The sequence below is a fragment of the Vicugna pacos genome, chromosome 7 (assembly GCF_048564905.1).
Source record: "Vicugna pacos chromosome 7, VicPac4, whole genome shotgun sequence".
NCBI classification, from domain to species: domain Eukaryota; kingdom Metazoa; phylum Chordata; class Mammalia; order Artiodactyla; family Camelidae; genus Vicugna; species Vicugna pacos.
In genome coordinates, this window is record NC_132993.1 from 42,467,218 (window position 1) to 42,483,290 (window position 16,073).

Consider the following 16,073-nt stretch of genomic DNA (forward strand, 5'->3'; position numbering starts at 1 on the left):
AAATATGATTATTATATGATATTTTAAATATACATGTAAGAAGTTTTTTTAAAGAAATCAAAACAAATTGAAAGCGGAACTACGATTAACATTTTGGTATCTATCTTTCCAAATGCTCTTCTCTGCATTAGAGAACAATATAAAAAATATAGATCATGTATATTTTATTTTTACAAAAATATATGATCACAGAAATTATGTCAACAAATATATCTCTGCAATATCATTTATTTTCATGTACAAACCATAATTCATTAAGATGGCCAGTTTTAGACATTGTTCCCACTTTAATTACTATTATTTATTTTGCTATTATTTAAGTTGCAATGTAACTAGTCTTAACATATATCCCTAATTATTTTCTTGAAATATATTCCTGTCAATGGGATTGCTAGTTAAAAGGGTATACTTATTTCTAAGACCTTTGGCCTATGTCACCAAGTTTATCTCCCTTTATTCAGCAACTACACACTGAGTGCCTGCTGTGTGTTCAGTTCCATATGGGAGTCTGGGTTTCAGTGGGGAGCAACAGGAATAGTACTCATCTTTACAGAATTTACAATCTAGACAGAGCAAGGCATTAAGCAAACACCCACCTATAATAATCTTGAGGGAAAAGAAAAGAGTCCATGGGAAAACCTACCCTAGGCAGGGCTGGAGGAGGCGTGGCAATGAAGTAGCACTGTGACATTGCTGCTGAGACCTGAGGGTGGGCAGGGGAGGGACAAGCATTCTGAGAGCAGGACTAGCCAGGTGTGCCCGCCCCAGAGAGGAGAGCTCCATGAAGCAACCGGGAGAAGCTGCAGTTGGAGCACAGGGGCTGGGAGCGAGGCAGCTTTGGCAGAGGCCATCCTAATTGCCATAAGCTATCATTGAAAGGTCTTAAGCAGAAGACTCACGTGGCCTGATTGATGTTTTTTAAATTCCCTCTGGCTGCTATAAGCAACGTAAGTCACAAGACCACTCAGGAGATTAATTCAGTTGCCCAGAAGGTCAGTGATGGTATCTTGGAAGGAGGCAGTGGTAGAAGACATGGAAGGACTTAAGATACACTTGGAGGTCAAATCCACAGAAAATGGGGGCTCAAGCGCCCAAGAGGGATGGTTTTCCTGAACTCTCAGGATACTCTACTATAATTTAATAAAAATAATTAAAATTAATAAAATAATGACTAAGTACCATAATATTGATAAAATAATTAAAATAGAAGTTCAGTGTTGCTTCCATTTGTATTGTGTTGATTATTAGCCCCTGAACATTTTTTTCACTTGTTGATGGCAATTTGCATTTTTCTTTTGTGCCCTGCCTAGAGGGTGTCTTGCCCCTTTTACTACTAAATTGTTCTTTTTCTAGTTGCATATGCATTTGTTTCCTAGGACTGCTGTAACAAAATAATACAAACTAGGTGGCTTAAAACAACAGAAATTTATCCTCTCATAGTCTGGAGACTAAAGTCCACCATCGAGGTGTTGGCAGGAATATACTCCTTCCAAAGCCTCCAGGAGAAGATCCTTCTCGCCCCTTCCACTTTTTTTGTAAAGCAAAACCCTTGGCTGCCCAAGGGTTTCTTGATATGTAGGTGTATCACTTCACTCTCTTCTTCCATCTCCGTGTGAGTTTCTGCCTGTGTTTGTCGATATCGCCTTCCCCATAAGGACACCAGTCATGTTGAATTTCTGGCCAACCCTATCCCAATAGGACCTCATCCTAATTACATCGGCAGTGACGCTGTTTCCAAATAATGTCACATTCTGAGGCATTGGAAGTTAGAACATATCTTTTAGGGAAAACATTTCAACCCATAATAACTCATAAGAGATCTTTATATGCTGCAAATATTTTTCTCAATTTGGCATTTACCTTTTTATCTTACTTATGATATTTGGGATATGGGTGGTTTAAATTTAATTTTATGAATTTAATCTGTCAACTTTTCTTTTATTCAGTAAATATCTGTTGAGTGTATACTGTTTACCTGATGCTGTTCTAAATGCCCTCAATCGAAAGATGAAGGGGAGTGGGTCCCTTACCCCTGCGTGCTCACAGTCTAGGAGGCAGACATGCAAAAAAATAAAATTCAGTATGACCACTGCGATAATAGGTATTTGAATAAGTAGAGATTGGCAAAAATGAAGAAATATCCAGCTGAGTTTGGGCATCTGGGGAAGCTGCACAGAGGAGCTCCTTGGGTAGTACTTAAGGAATACCGAGTTTCATTAATTATGCTTCAAACAGTAAGGTTCCTGGCCAATGTGGATAAAGTAGGCTACTCAAAGTATGCCCCGTGGACCACAGCAGCAGTGTCACCTGGGAGTGTGTTAGAAATCAGAATCTCAGCCCCACCCCAGCCTTTCTGAATCAAAATCTGCATTTAAACAACATCCCTGCATGATTTGTAGACACATGAAAGTTTGAGAAGCACTGCCCTATTCTTTGGAAGTTATTTTTTCAGGTTCACAGTCACAGGCCTTTGTCTGCCATTGTAAGGACTTAATTAGAAACTACCCTAGAAGCCTTGCAATACAAAGCAAACCTTTAAACTCTTCCCATGTGTTATGTCAAGACGCTGATTAGTACATCAAATGAGCAGCCTTCACCAAATAGGTTCATAATCCATGGGAAAAGAGACCCAGTTTGCACATTTCAGGGTAAGCTCAGTGGAAGCCAAGGGGACGATTTGCTCTAGGGATGACCCTGGCATGACCTTGTGATTCAGACCGAAGATAAGCCTCCAAATCCATGCCCTGGATCAGCTGTTCAAAGGGGATTTGTCTCCTCGGTTATAATTGGTCTCCCGCTTGTATTTTGAGCAGGTGGTTCAGGGAAAAGGGAAACTTTGTTTTATTTGTTTAAGCAGTTGAATAAAGGAAGTGTCTCTTTGGGGAAAGAGAGAGACAGGAGCGGTTTCTGGTGTGGTAATTGGGTAGAGTAAGCGGGAGGAGGGTGGCACAGAGGAGCAAGTGATGGGAGGAGGAGAACTCTCTCACCACAGTCTAACAGCTGCTGGGTCACTCAACAGCCAAGTCAAATCTGTGATGAAAAGGAAGGGACACAGGTGGATGATTAGGGTGCTGGTGTCAGATCCCGCACCCTCCAGATAGAAAATGTTCCTTAGGAAATGTGCAACATGTCTGAAGCCAGCCTCCTGGCACTCTGCAGGGTATGCACACCCTGCCTGCACACCCTCTTCCTTGCTTAACTCAGTTATGGTTTTTAGTAGAACAAAAACCAGAGTCCGTCTTAAAGTATGCTGAAAGCTGTAACAGAGGCATTGGACACACAGTCATCTGGCCACTTTTTACTGCCTACCTCATGTGCCTTCTGCCAACCAAGAACTTGCCACTGATTTTAGAGGGAACTCATGGGAATTCACTTCAACTCAACCAATAAATATCGAGACTTGCTGCTTGTAACATATAGTGCAGGTGAGGACCGACATTCCCAGTTGGACAGATAAGCACTGCTTCACTCTGGGTACCTTTAGAGTCGTGCGCTACACAATCCAGATTAGTACACATCGCTGGGGCCTGGGGAAAACAAAGGTGATAAAGACAAGGTGCTTATGTTTAAGGACTTGCAATTTGATATAAAAATAAGTAGCTAGGAAACTATATCTAGGAGAAAGCCTCAAATTTCTTATGATCTATGAAAATGGGAACTAGAAACTTTAAAATCCATTCATCTTCATTTAATGTGCATAAAAGTTATTTTGGGGCTCATGGGCTATTCTAAATATGGTTTTAGTTGGATATTTCAAACTTCTGTTATTTTTGAATTGTCTGTTTGTTTAAAACATATAATCTAGACTTTCATGGCTGTTGTTAGCTTTATTGTGAATAAGCAAGATTTTTTTTAGGCAAAAAAAAAAAGTTGCTAGAACTATAGGGATAGTTGTTTTGCCATGCAGAACATCACAGGCGGCAGCCATCTGACAACTCCATCACCAGATCTTTTTATTAAGGGGAAACCTCACTTTGTCTTTGTATTTCTTTTTCTAATTCAGTCTAATGATGATCGATTTAAATGTCTAGTCAATGGGCATACAAATCTTGAAGCAACACATTTTTAGGAATTTGAAAACTGTTATTATTTAGTTCACTGTGAGTATAAACTTATTTCTAAAATACTTTTTAATTTTTGCTCATAAAAATATCATATGCCCTTATCATACACCATGTACAAAAATTAACTCAATGTGGATCATAGACCCAAATGTAAGAGTTAAAACTATAAAACTTTTCCAGGAGAAAACATAGGCATAAATCTTTATGACCTGACATTAGGCAATGGTTTCTTAGAGATGATCCCCAAAGCAGAAGGGACAAAAGAAAAAATAAATTCACTAGACTTCATTAAAATTAAAAATTTTTTGTGCTTCAAAGGACACCATCAAGAAAGTGAAAAGACAACCTATAGAACAGGAGACAATATTTCAGATGATATATCTGATAGAGAGTTGTGTTCAGAATATACAAAGAACTCTTACAACTCAACTATAAAAAGACAAATAATGCAACTAATAAATGGGCCAAGAATTTAAATAGACATTTCTCCAAACAAGCTATACAAAAGGCCAATAAGTATGTGAATAGATGTTCAATATCATTAGCTATTCGAGAAATGCAAATCAAAACTACAGTGAGAAACCACATGCACTAGGATGGATAGATGAAAGATGGATGAAAACAAGTGTTAGTAAGGATGTGAAAAAATTGGAACCCTCATATAATGCTAGGGTCATATAATTGTAAAATGGTGCAGCCATTTGAAAAATCAGTCTAGTTGTTCCTCAAAAGATTAAACATAGAGTTACCATATGAACCATTAGACTACTAGGAATGTATTCAAGAAAGGTAAAATATACTTCCACACAAAAACTTACACACAAATGTTCATAGCAGCATTATTCATAATATCCAAGAAATGGAAACAAACTACATGTGCATCAACTGATAAATGGATAGACAAAATGTACTCTATCTGTATAATGAAATATTATTTGGCCCTAAAAATGAATGAAGAATTGATACATGCTACAACATAGATGAACTTTATAAACATTATGTTTGTTGCAAGAAGCCACATATTGTATGATTCCATTTCTATGGAATGTCCAGAATTGGCAAATCTATAGAGACAGAAAGTAGATTTAGTGCTTGCTAGAGATAAGGGGGGGGGATGGGAAATTGCTAATGGGTACTGGGTCTTTCGGGTCTGATGAAAATGTTCTGTAATTAGGTAGTGGTGATAATTGCACAACCATGTGAATTGACTAAAAAATTGTACACTTTTAAAGGGTGAATTTTATGTTATGTGAATGATATCCCAGTAACAGTATTATTTAAAACAAAAATTATGTCTATTTCAGAAAAAGAAACAAGAGAACAAGAAAAATTCACCTCAAATCCTAACACTCAGAAATTCTCCTATAAATATTTTTCTTCCAGAAAAGTGAAAAAACGTAAAAGAATGCGAATTTTGCCAATTTGTAGTTCAGAAGTGATTAGATAACGTCATAAGCAACTCATTCAAGTGAGTTTTATATGGAAAAGACCACGAGGGCTCTTGCACGATGTTTCAGTACACGCTCTAAAGTAAAGCTTCTAAAAAAAGTGTGCTTACCCAATGAAAAATGTAAGAATACAGAATCATGATATCTACAACCTACTCTCAAATTGTTCAGCAATAATAATGACAACAATAAATGTCTCTGTAGAGAGACAGATGAAGCAAACATGGTAATAATCAAGGAGTTTAGGTTGAAGGTGTAAGGTAGTTCATTATACAATTCATGTAACTTTCCTCTAAATTTGAGTTTGGTTTTCAAAATAAAATGTTAAAAAAAAACACAGTAAGGTAGATTAAATGCAGCAACTCTCATTTTAGGGGGCCTAACAGAAGGTCCCTAAAATTACTGTGTGCATTCTCTTGTTACTTGAAAAATTAGGTGAGGTGTCTGGGTACCAGTTTGGAGTACTGAAATATGTGCTTTCATTGGAGTTTCTTCTTCTGTTCCTTTATTTCAAAATTATTTTTAAGTGATTCATCTATGTTATAAAAAGTGTATTTCTATACACATAAGAAAAGGATACACACTAAACTGGCAGGGGAGGGAGTAGAGAGAAGTAAAAAGAGATTTCCCCCTTTTGCTTCATGTATTTACATTTATCTGTGTTGTTTTAATTTACTATATAGTCACCATGAACAGGTACCACTTTTACAATTAAGAAATAGTGCTCAAGTTTCTGGCATGAGATTACATGATCTCGGTAATTTGCTTTAAAATATTTCAGCAAAGAGTAAAAGGAAAAAGTAAGTAATGTGGCAAAATCTTGATAATTGTTGAATCTGAGGGGTGGGCATATTGCTGTATTGGTCTCTACTTTTGTGTATATTTGAATTTTTTATAATAAATATTTTTTAGAAAACCACTGTGGAAAAAAATAACATTTTTAAGAGCAGGATAATGAGGGAGAAGAAGAAAGTAGCACCCATCCCACTAACTATATGAACAAAACTTTGCTGTCTTATTTTTGAAAAATATTCAAGGGTATTGAAAAATACTTACTTTGTATCTGGGACTAGCAAATGTTTTCTGTAAAGGGCTCCATAGTAAATACTTTAAACTTTACAAGGCTGTAGTCTCTGCTTTAACTACTCAATTCTGTAGTGTAAAAACAGCCATAGACAACACAGGCAGCTGTGTTCCAGTCAGCCTTTATTATGGACAATGAAATTTGAATTGCATTTAATTTTCACAAGTCACGAAATGTTTCTGTTTTGATTTTTTTAACTATTTAAAAATGTAAAACCATTCTTAGCCTGTAGGCCATACAAAAACAGGCTATGGGATAGATTTAGCCCCCAGGCCATGTTTTTGCCAGCCTGGCTCTACATTACCTGAAAACCCTTACCTTATTATATATACAATGCAACAGTGTATGCATGACTTCTATCAAAAAATACTGGGAGGGGTTAAACCAAAATGTGAATATTGACCATGTCTGGGTGATGGTGTTATGTGTGATTATTTTCTTGATTTTATTCTTCAGTATTTCCCAAGTTTTTACTATATATATATATATATATATTTCCGATAAAGAATGTTTTTAAAATAATTTCACTGACCAGGAAAAGAGAGACAGGAAGATATAACATGAGAGTATGCTCCTGCGCATCTGTGCTGAATGTCTTCTGGAGTCCAAATCGAATTAACAAACTTCTGAAGATTTCCTTCCTGTTCTGGGACTCGGCCTCCTCACACAATCAAATGCCTGTAACATAATTCCCTTCAATTTGGAAAGCAATCCTCTCTCTCGCTTCACTCTGAAAGTAAATTTCGGAAATTAAGTCTAGTAGGCTGAGGGGCCTCCTGCCCCGTTTGGGCAAATGTGATTAGCAGTAGCATCTGGCGTTCAGGGAACCCGGCCGTCTTGCTACTCTCAAACCAGCCTGGAAATGTGAAACACGGTGGAGAAGGCCACAAGGGGGCGGAGAACCTGCAACCCGAAGGAAAAGCAGCTTGGCCCCAGAGAGAACATGCTCTTTTGTAAATTGCCCCAATTATCTAAATCCCTTTCAGAAACCAAATTAAGAATAGTATAAAGAGTTTGATTTGTTCACATGAAATGGTAATTCACGAAATTGAGTGTGCTTTAACCAGCGTCTTTCAAAAAGGCCAAGGCAAATTGTTTTTTCTCTCATGGTCCAAGGTAAAGTCTGTGGAAGATCTACACATTTTCCTTCCCAAACAGGGAGATTTGTTCTAGTTTACAAGCCACCATTGCTTTACAAAGATATGCTTTTTCGTTTTTTCATATGTAGCAAAAAATCAACCAAGTCAAATTTAAGGGCAGATATTCCCATTTTTATAATTCCCCCCATAAGAAAAAAAATCTAGGAATCAAATGAAGTACAAGAAATATAGACAAACATCAGAACTAAATCTGTTTAATCATATAAGATATTTTAATAAAGTATCCTAACATTGTTTCCTAAGTGTGATATCGTGATTTACAATAAGAAATATGTATTTGGTCTTGGTCCCCCATTTCTGGCACAGATTTTCCAAAACCTGTAGAATTTCCTGAGTGAGGAGCTGTAAAGGTGTCTTTTGTTATGTTAGCAAGTGACTAGGGAAACACTTGAGGATAGGGGCCTGGTGGTCAGTGAGGCCAATCAAGTGACTAGAGGGCTTGAATTTTTAGTCCCACCCCCTGCTTTCCTGGGAGGGGAGAGGGGCTGGAGACTGAGTTCAACCACCAATGGCCAGTGATTTAATCAATCATGCCTATGTAATGAAGCTTCCTTAGAAATCCAATAAAGACGGAGTCTCAGAGAGCTTCCTTGTTGGTGACCTTGTGCAGATTTGTGCAGGTGGCTTTTGGAGAGGACATGGAGGCTCTGTGTCCTTTCTCGGTGCCTTGCCCTATGCATCTCTACCATCTGGGTGTTCCTGAGTTATACCCTGTAATAAGCCAGTAATCTAAGTAAAATATTTCTGAGTTCTGAGAGCCACCTGAGCAAATTAATTGAAGTGGGGATGGGGAGGCCCTCTGGTAGGCCTGAGCCAGTAACCTGTGAGATCTGACGCTCTCTTTGGGTTTGTCAACGTTGAGCTGAACTATGGGACACCTAGCTGGGGTTGTGGAGAATTGCTTGCTTTGGGGGAAAAAACCTACACATTTGGTGACCAAAAGTGAAGGGTTCTGTGTGATAAGCAAAGGAAACACACAGGTGGAAAACTGAGTTTTTCTAAAATACTAATTCACAAACTTAAAAGAAATACAAAAAATTAGGTTTTTGCCTTTTCCAAGTAGCAAATAGTAAACAACAGATAATGGTAACTGTACCTAATATTTATTCAGCACTAAGTGCCTCGTCTTATGCCCAGCACTTTCCACGTGTTTTAAATGATCACCTTTTTTAAGAACACAAAATCTCATCTACCTATTTCTCACCTGGACTTTACTAAATTCAGGCCTGTTTCTCAGCCTGCTCTACTCTCTTGCATGTTTCCCACTGAAAGAGGAGGTCTGTGTCAGCTTTCTCATATTAACAAACAGTTCTTCACAAATATGAATAACCTAGGATCACAATACAAGAACCTCACTTCTCACAGTACAAGAACCTGACCTCACTTCTTCCTCCAGCTGTGCCCCATTTTCACCTTCCCATCACAGGAAAACTTGAAAGTTTCTCTGCTTGCTATTCCTAATTTCTCTTCCCCATTCTCTTTCCTTTTAATTATAAAAAAATTTAATTGTGATGATACACATGATATAAAATTTACCATCTACCCATTTTAAGTGTGCAGTCCAGGAGTGTTAAGTGTAGTCATAGTACTGTGTAGCCAATCTCCAGAACTTTTTCATCTTCCCAAACTGAAACTCATACCCGTGAAACAACTGATTCTCCCTCCCCCTAGCCCCAGGCAACCACCATTCTACTTTCTGTCCTTTTGAGTTTGACTAGTCTTGATGCCTCATACAAGTGGGATCATGCAATATTTGTCTTTTTGTGATTGGCTAACTTAACATAACTTCCTCAAGGTTCGTCCATGTTGCAGCATATAACAGAATTTCCTTCCTTTTTAAGGCTGAATGATATTCCACTGTGTGTGTGTTTATCCATTCAGTCATGATGGGCTGATGGACATTTGTGTTTTAATAAGTGCTCCAGGTGATTCTGTTGCAGGCTAAAGTTTGAGGACCATTGCTCTAAAGGTTCCAATTGGATTATTGTTTGTTTTTTAGAATCTTCCCCTGAAAAACTCCCATGAGTGGGGCTCTGACAGTGAAAGTGATGAGCCAGAACAAAGTTACTCGTTTGGTGAGTCATTTGTAGATGTTTGTATTTTGGGAACGACTTGCCTATGTTGAATAATTAAGCTAAACAGGAAGAGGAAAACCCTTGAGCCTAGATTTTACTTCAAAGCCAAACTTACTGTTTCATTCATGTTATTGACCACCTTGGACTGCGTCCCTGTAAAAGAGAGGTTCTTACATATATTTCTCTGCCAAAGATTATATTTCTCAAAGTTCCCTTCTTTCTATGGGGCCTCCTGCTCAAAATAAATTTAGAAATTGTTTTCCAACAATACTAATGTCAACAATAATAGCCTCTTGTTTTATAATGACAGGAAGTTTTTGGAGACTTCTCTAGAATTGTAATATATCTCCTGCAAAGATCTATTTTTGTAGACACAAACTTATGATGTCTGGTGCTGCCAGAAAGATAAATATGTGTGTATGAAAAGAATAAATTTAATAATATCAGGGAAAAATGAGATTAAAAATTTCTTCTAAAGAATCCTAAACATTTGCAAAAGTGTAAGTTATCTTTTGTGGTAACACCTGCCAAATTATGTTAAGTTGTAATTTTCTATAAGGTTATTTTGAAAATGTGTGCTCCAAGGAAATAAATTGAGAAAGACACATTCACAATATGAAAAGATATAAAGTAAATGAGAGTTCTATCTCAAGATTATGTATAAAGAGCAATAATAGAAGAGACAGAGACAGTAAAACTCCAACAACATGATGGTAAATCCCAGCAAGATTTTTCTAATCCCTCAAGTTGAAACAAGTCACAATACTCCAGTGAATTGGCCTTAAATCATGAGTGATATTTTTAGGTGCTGAAGTGAAGTAACTGGTGATGCATCTTCCTTAATCTGCTGCAAATTAAAATCCTCCTCACTCCCAATCTTTTTCTTTAGAAATTTTCTTGTCTGCTACTTTTCAGTCACTCTTTGCTCTTCATTTTGAGGTCTCAGTTTCCTGTTTTGTTTGTTGAATGCCAATAGCTCACATTTACGGGGCTGTTGCTCTGGGCCAGACACTACATAGAGGATTGCTTATGTGATTTCATTCAGTTCTCCCAGTGCCCTTGTGAAGTGGGAGGTGATGCCCTCTTGGCAGATGAAGGACCCCAAGACAGATTAGGAAACTTGCCCAAGGTCTTACATGGGTAATTGGTGTAACCACTACCAGGAAGCAAAAGGTGATCTGTCTTAATCACAGATAGTGTTCCTAATCAAATTTTTTAAAATGAAAACAAAACAAAACAAACAAAACGCCAGATCCCTAAACTAGAGATGAGTTGTCTGGGACGTACTTGCAAAGATGAAGTAAAGTCATAACGGGAGACTAATTCAATTAAAGGGATCAAATTGTTTGTAAAGAACACTCTAGTTCCCAGAGAGGAGGAGGAAGGATTTTTCCTCCATGCAAATACCATGAACCACACAAGCCCTTAGAGCACTGGTTCTCAAAGTGCAGTTCGTGGAACAGCAGCACCAGCAGCCTCTGAGAGCTTATTAGAAAGGAAAATTCGAAGGCCCCACTCCAGAGCTAGAGAATTACATACTCTAGCAACCTGCAGTTTAACAAGCCCTCCAGGTGATTCTGATGCAAGCTCGTTTGAGAACCATTACTTTGGAGTTTATTTTGTCAACTACTGGGAACCCTGACCAATACAACTTATTTCAAACAAGATTTGCATGTTTAAATTTTGGATCTGTCTACATGACACATATTAATATTAACAAATTTAAGAATGTTTATGCAATTCAGCCAAGCACTTTGCCACCAATACCTAACCTAATGCTTTGATCCACTAGGTTTAAAATAACAATGGCAAACTTTCAAGGACTTACTATGTGCCGTTGCTGTGCTCAGTGTCTTACATTGATTAACTCATTTAGTCTTCATAGCAATCTGTAAGAGTGTGCTAGTCTTACTCTCTTATCAGTGAAGACACTGAAGCTAAGAGGTTATGTAACCTGCCCAGGTCACTGACTGAGTAAACGATAGTTGAGATTTGAACCCATGTTACTTGAATTCAGAGTCCTAGTTTCTAATTGCTAGACTAGCCTGGAGACAAAAACTTTTTAAGAAATCTATTTAAGGGAGTATTTTTAGACCTAAGAAATTTGAATATTGAAGAATTTTAATCCTCTCTGTAAACCAATCAATCTATAAGAGGCAAATATCAGAGTCCTAAATATATTATTGAAATACTCTGAGAGTCTCAGAAATATTCATTATTTTCTTGGGAAATTTGGAAGAGATTAGGTTTAGGTGATTTTGTGCATCTACTGATTTTAGATTCAATGAGGCTATTTCTGAATCAATTTCTTTCTCTTCTATCTGCAAATGATACTATGATCTTCACTCTGCAGCAGTACATTTATCCCCAGGTATAACAAAGAACCACACCAGAAAGCATACTGCACCAATATATCAAATATCCACTCCATTTGTCAGATATTGGCCTGGATAATGAATATAGTAAGTAGAAAGATTTTACTACAAGTCCCATGACTTCTATTCTCAATGTTTAGCTATGGTTTTTTTCAGACCCCTTTTGGATAGCTGGCTTACTTAATGAATATTAATTATGGCTTTATTAGCACATTTGTAGTTAACCAAAAACACAAAGTGAGAGGGTTGTGAATTTAGAAAGTTTGAAAAGCTCTGAATTAGCCCTTCCCTACTCCATGTACTTTCTGAGGCTTTGCCTTGTTCTAGGGTCAAAGGTGGGTATCTTTACCCTCTGAAACCTGAAAAGTTTCATCACTGCTGCTTTGTAAAAGAAGTTTGTTTTGGGGTGACTGAGGAGGAGAGGAAAGGCTGGAATAGCACATGGGTGGCAGGCAAGATGGGCCCAGGCAACCCCAGAGCAAGCCTCTCTACATCCAAGAGAATGTGTTAGGAAGTTGCTCTGTAGAAAAGAAAGATGTATCAAAAATACACTTACTTAAAATTATGTCTCTTTTTCACATGACGGGAGTAGTTTCCTTTGCAAAATCACCACCTCTACTGCCGCTCCATCTGGGTATTCTTGACACATATATAACAAAAGTAATCAGCCTTTCTGGAAGGAGAATGATAATAGTATGTGCCGCTGGAGTCATTTGTCTCCTCCTTGTTCCTTTAGCTGATGCTCAATCCTGTGTCCTACCTAAGTGTGGACCTTTCCCAGACCCATGGTAAGATCTTTGGAGTCTTCCTACTGCAAATGAAAGATACTTATTTCTTCCCACAACACTGGTAACTGCGAGGTGACTTGACTTTCTAGGGCCATTCCTACTCTTGCTCTGGTCCCACTTGGAACACAATCCAAGCATATTGTTGTCATATCCAAAAAATTACCTACAAATCCACCTCCAAAATCACAAACAAATGATGGGGATCTTGCTCATGAGTTCCAGAAAAGGAAAAGGGGATTTCATGGCACAACCTTAGCTGGGGTAGGTTAATGAAGGCCTTTTTCAAACGATAACATTTGAACTGAGACCTAAGTGTTGAGAAGGACTCAGGAATTGGACAACCTGGCAAGAACATTCCAGGCACAAGAAACAGTAAGTTTGAGACAGAAAAGGAGGTTAGCATGCTTGAGAAGTGGAAGATGTGTGTGCCTAAAACAGGGCTGCTCAGAATGTCGTCTGCAACCAAGGAAGCTTTGCTACAAAAAAAAAAAAAAAGCTGAGCTAAAACCTTAGTGATGTGATTGCTTTCCTTATGACACATAGTCTTCTTTGATTTTGCAGAAATATGTAAAGAATATTGAAGGAGTAGAGTTTCAGATTTTGTAAATTTGATATAATTTTTGTGGTTTCATAATTTAATGATACTCTAATATCTTATTGCTAAAAAGAAAACATTGATTTTTAAAAGCTCAATATTTTACAAATCTTCTACAATCCAATCACTACTACACTTTTATTTTTAATAGCATTCCATTCTTTGTTCCTGTGTACATTTATCTTTATGGAGTTTCAGTCATCTGGTACACATACGTCTGCTTTTTCAGTTAATACTGAATCACATGCATTTTATAAATCTATAAATAGAAATAATAAGTGTCACTTTAACAACTACATAATAGTCCATTGGATTTCTAACAATTGACTTAAGCATCTACCTTTCATGAGACATTTATTTCCTTTTTTTTTCCTCTATTATAAATAACCTGGCTATGAAAAGCTATGTGCATATTGCTTTTCCTTCTTTTGGTTTGTGTCCTTAAAACATCCCCAGAAGTTGACTTACTGAGTTAAAGAATATTTTTAAAATGTAGGTTGAAGGGACTTTCATTTCATGTATATTGCCTTATTGTAACATAAATATTTAATAATTAAATATTTTATCTGCAGGGCTTTTTAGTACAATGCAAGACGGTTTGTACCTGTTAAACTTTCTCTTTAGAATCCTCAATTCTAAAAGAGTCGACATCCAAAACTGAACTTAGGTCAAATATTTTATTATATATGGATATATTTCTATAATTCAGCTAATAACATAATAAAATTATTTATTGCAACAGTTTCTAAGAAGCTAGTCATTAACATCTGAAGTTTTAAGCCTTCAAAAAACAGATACAATCCCCTACCAGCCATTTGGTCCTTCTGGGGCCTTTCTGTAATCCTGGTATTTTAAATGCACCCAATCACATGTGTCATTTACCAGGATAAACTCCGGTTGTGACCTCAAGTTCACTCTACTACAAATGAGACAAGTGTGTACCTGCAGAACTGGGAAAAGTCTTAATTTATTGCACATGGAAATCAGGAAATCTGGGACCTAAAAGAATTCACCTAAGTGCATCCAGGAACAAACCAACCAAATTAAAAAAGGAAGAAGCTTTTAAAAAAAGGAAGGTGGGGGAGAAGCTTTACTTAATCCCATCTAGTTTTTTAGTAGTAACTATTTAGTTTTGATGTACTAACTAAATTACAGAGCTGAATACAAAGGTTCAGCTTCTGTTTAGTTTTTCAAGGAAATTAAGATCCTAGCCATTTTTTCATTGGTAACAGTGTCATGCAATTTCAAAGGGAGTCTTTCCTTTTCATGACTTCCTGGTCACCAACAGTTGTAGCCAGCCCACACAGGTAGAAGTAAAAGATGTCAGTGACCCTGTGTCTGATCCTTGTCCCCTGTGACTCTAAAAAGAAGACAGTTTAAAGAGAGTCGGGCCCAAAGCCAAGATGTGACTATATTGGTTTCCCCTTCGTATCAGCATTCCAGCCCATTTTGGCTTTTATCGGCCCTGAAAAGGAATTTGCTGCATTCAGCAGACAATTTTTGCAGTTACCATGCTGAGCGTTCAGTAACATCCTTCCCTCTTTTCTGTATGTGACTTTGACACTAACCCCTTATTAAATGAAATATGTAAAGGGCAGACAATATCACTTTTCCATGGGAATGTTTACTTGCGGGATTCTGCCAGGAGTGTGTTGAGTGCTGCTTGCCACCTGCGAGGGTTATCGTTTCAAACTGTCTGTCACACGGCACTTTGAAGAAACTTCCCAGGAAAGGCTGACCAGAGGTACAACTTTGGCAGTGTTGAATGGAGTTGCTATTTGTGGACAAGGGCTTCAGGCCAATGGTGAGACCAAGAGACAGTATCATAAGCAGCAAGAGGCCCTTTAGATAGCAGCCTCTTCAGCCGTAGTCCCTAATCAAAGGGCTGGTTCCCCACGTGCTTAAAGTGGGAGGACTTCTCATTCCATTAGGCCTCCTCAGGCACACGCATGCAGGCCCACGCACGTTCATGCACACACAGACACATACATGTATACCCCGTACACACGTACACCTGCAAAGCTTAATAACCATCTTTAAAAGATGAGTGTTCACAGGAAAAGTTAAGGCCTGTCTGCAGTCCACTACTATGTCTGCTGGCCTTGCCATCAGCAAACCAGCAGGCAGATTTTGCTAAAGAGAAGCTTCTTTCTGAGCTTATATCAAAATGAACCTTATTACAAAATATCTTTCTTGAGGGTTTATTTTTTAAATGCATTTATTGAGAAAATAAGAATTTCAAGGAAAAGGGAATAACTAAAAGAATATTTCCATGGAAATTTAAAAACTAAAGCAAGTATTAGATATTTTTGAGATTCATATTCTCAATTCAAAAACATCAAGTGGTTTTATATTTAGAATCAAGATTTTTTTTTCTGCTCTTGGAAATACTCTGATAGTTTGCATTCCCCCAAGGGAATTGGCTAATGGATAGATTGTTTGATTTAGACTTTAGCATATATCCTGGTTTAGAAAAATGAAGTC

At 37.5% G+C, this 16,073-nt stretch overlaps 1 protein-coding gene across 3 annotated transcripts in view; it reads left to right on the forward strand.

The window, feature by feature from the left end:
* The window catches only part of JAZF1 (JAZF zinc finger 1), a 461,275-nt gene that overhangs the window by 82,052 nt on the left and 363,150 nt on the right, over positions 1–16,073 (forward strand). For 2 of the 3 annotated variants that reach the window (XM_072964775.1, XM_072964778.1), the window contains exon 3: positions 9,756–9,831. The exons of the other annotated variant lie outside the window; for it this stretch is intronic. The gene's annotated coding sequence lies outside the window, so the exon portion shown is untranslated. The remainder of the gene's footprint in view (positions 1–9,755; positions 9,832–16,073) is intronic. 3 annotated transcript variants of the gene reach the window in all.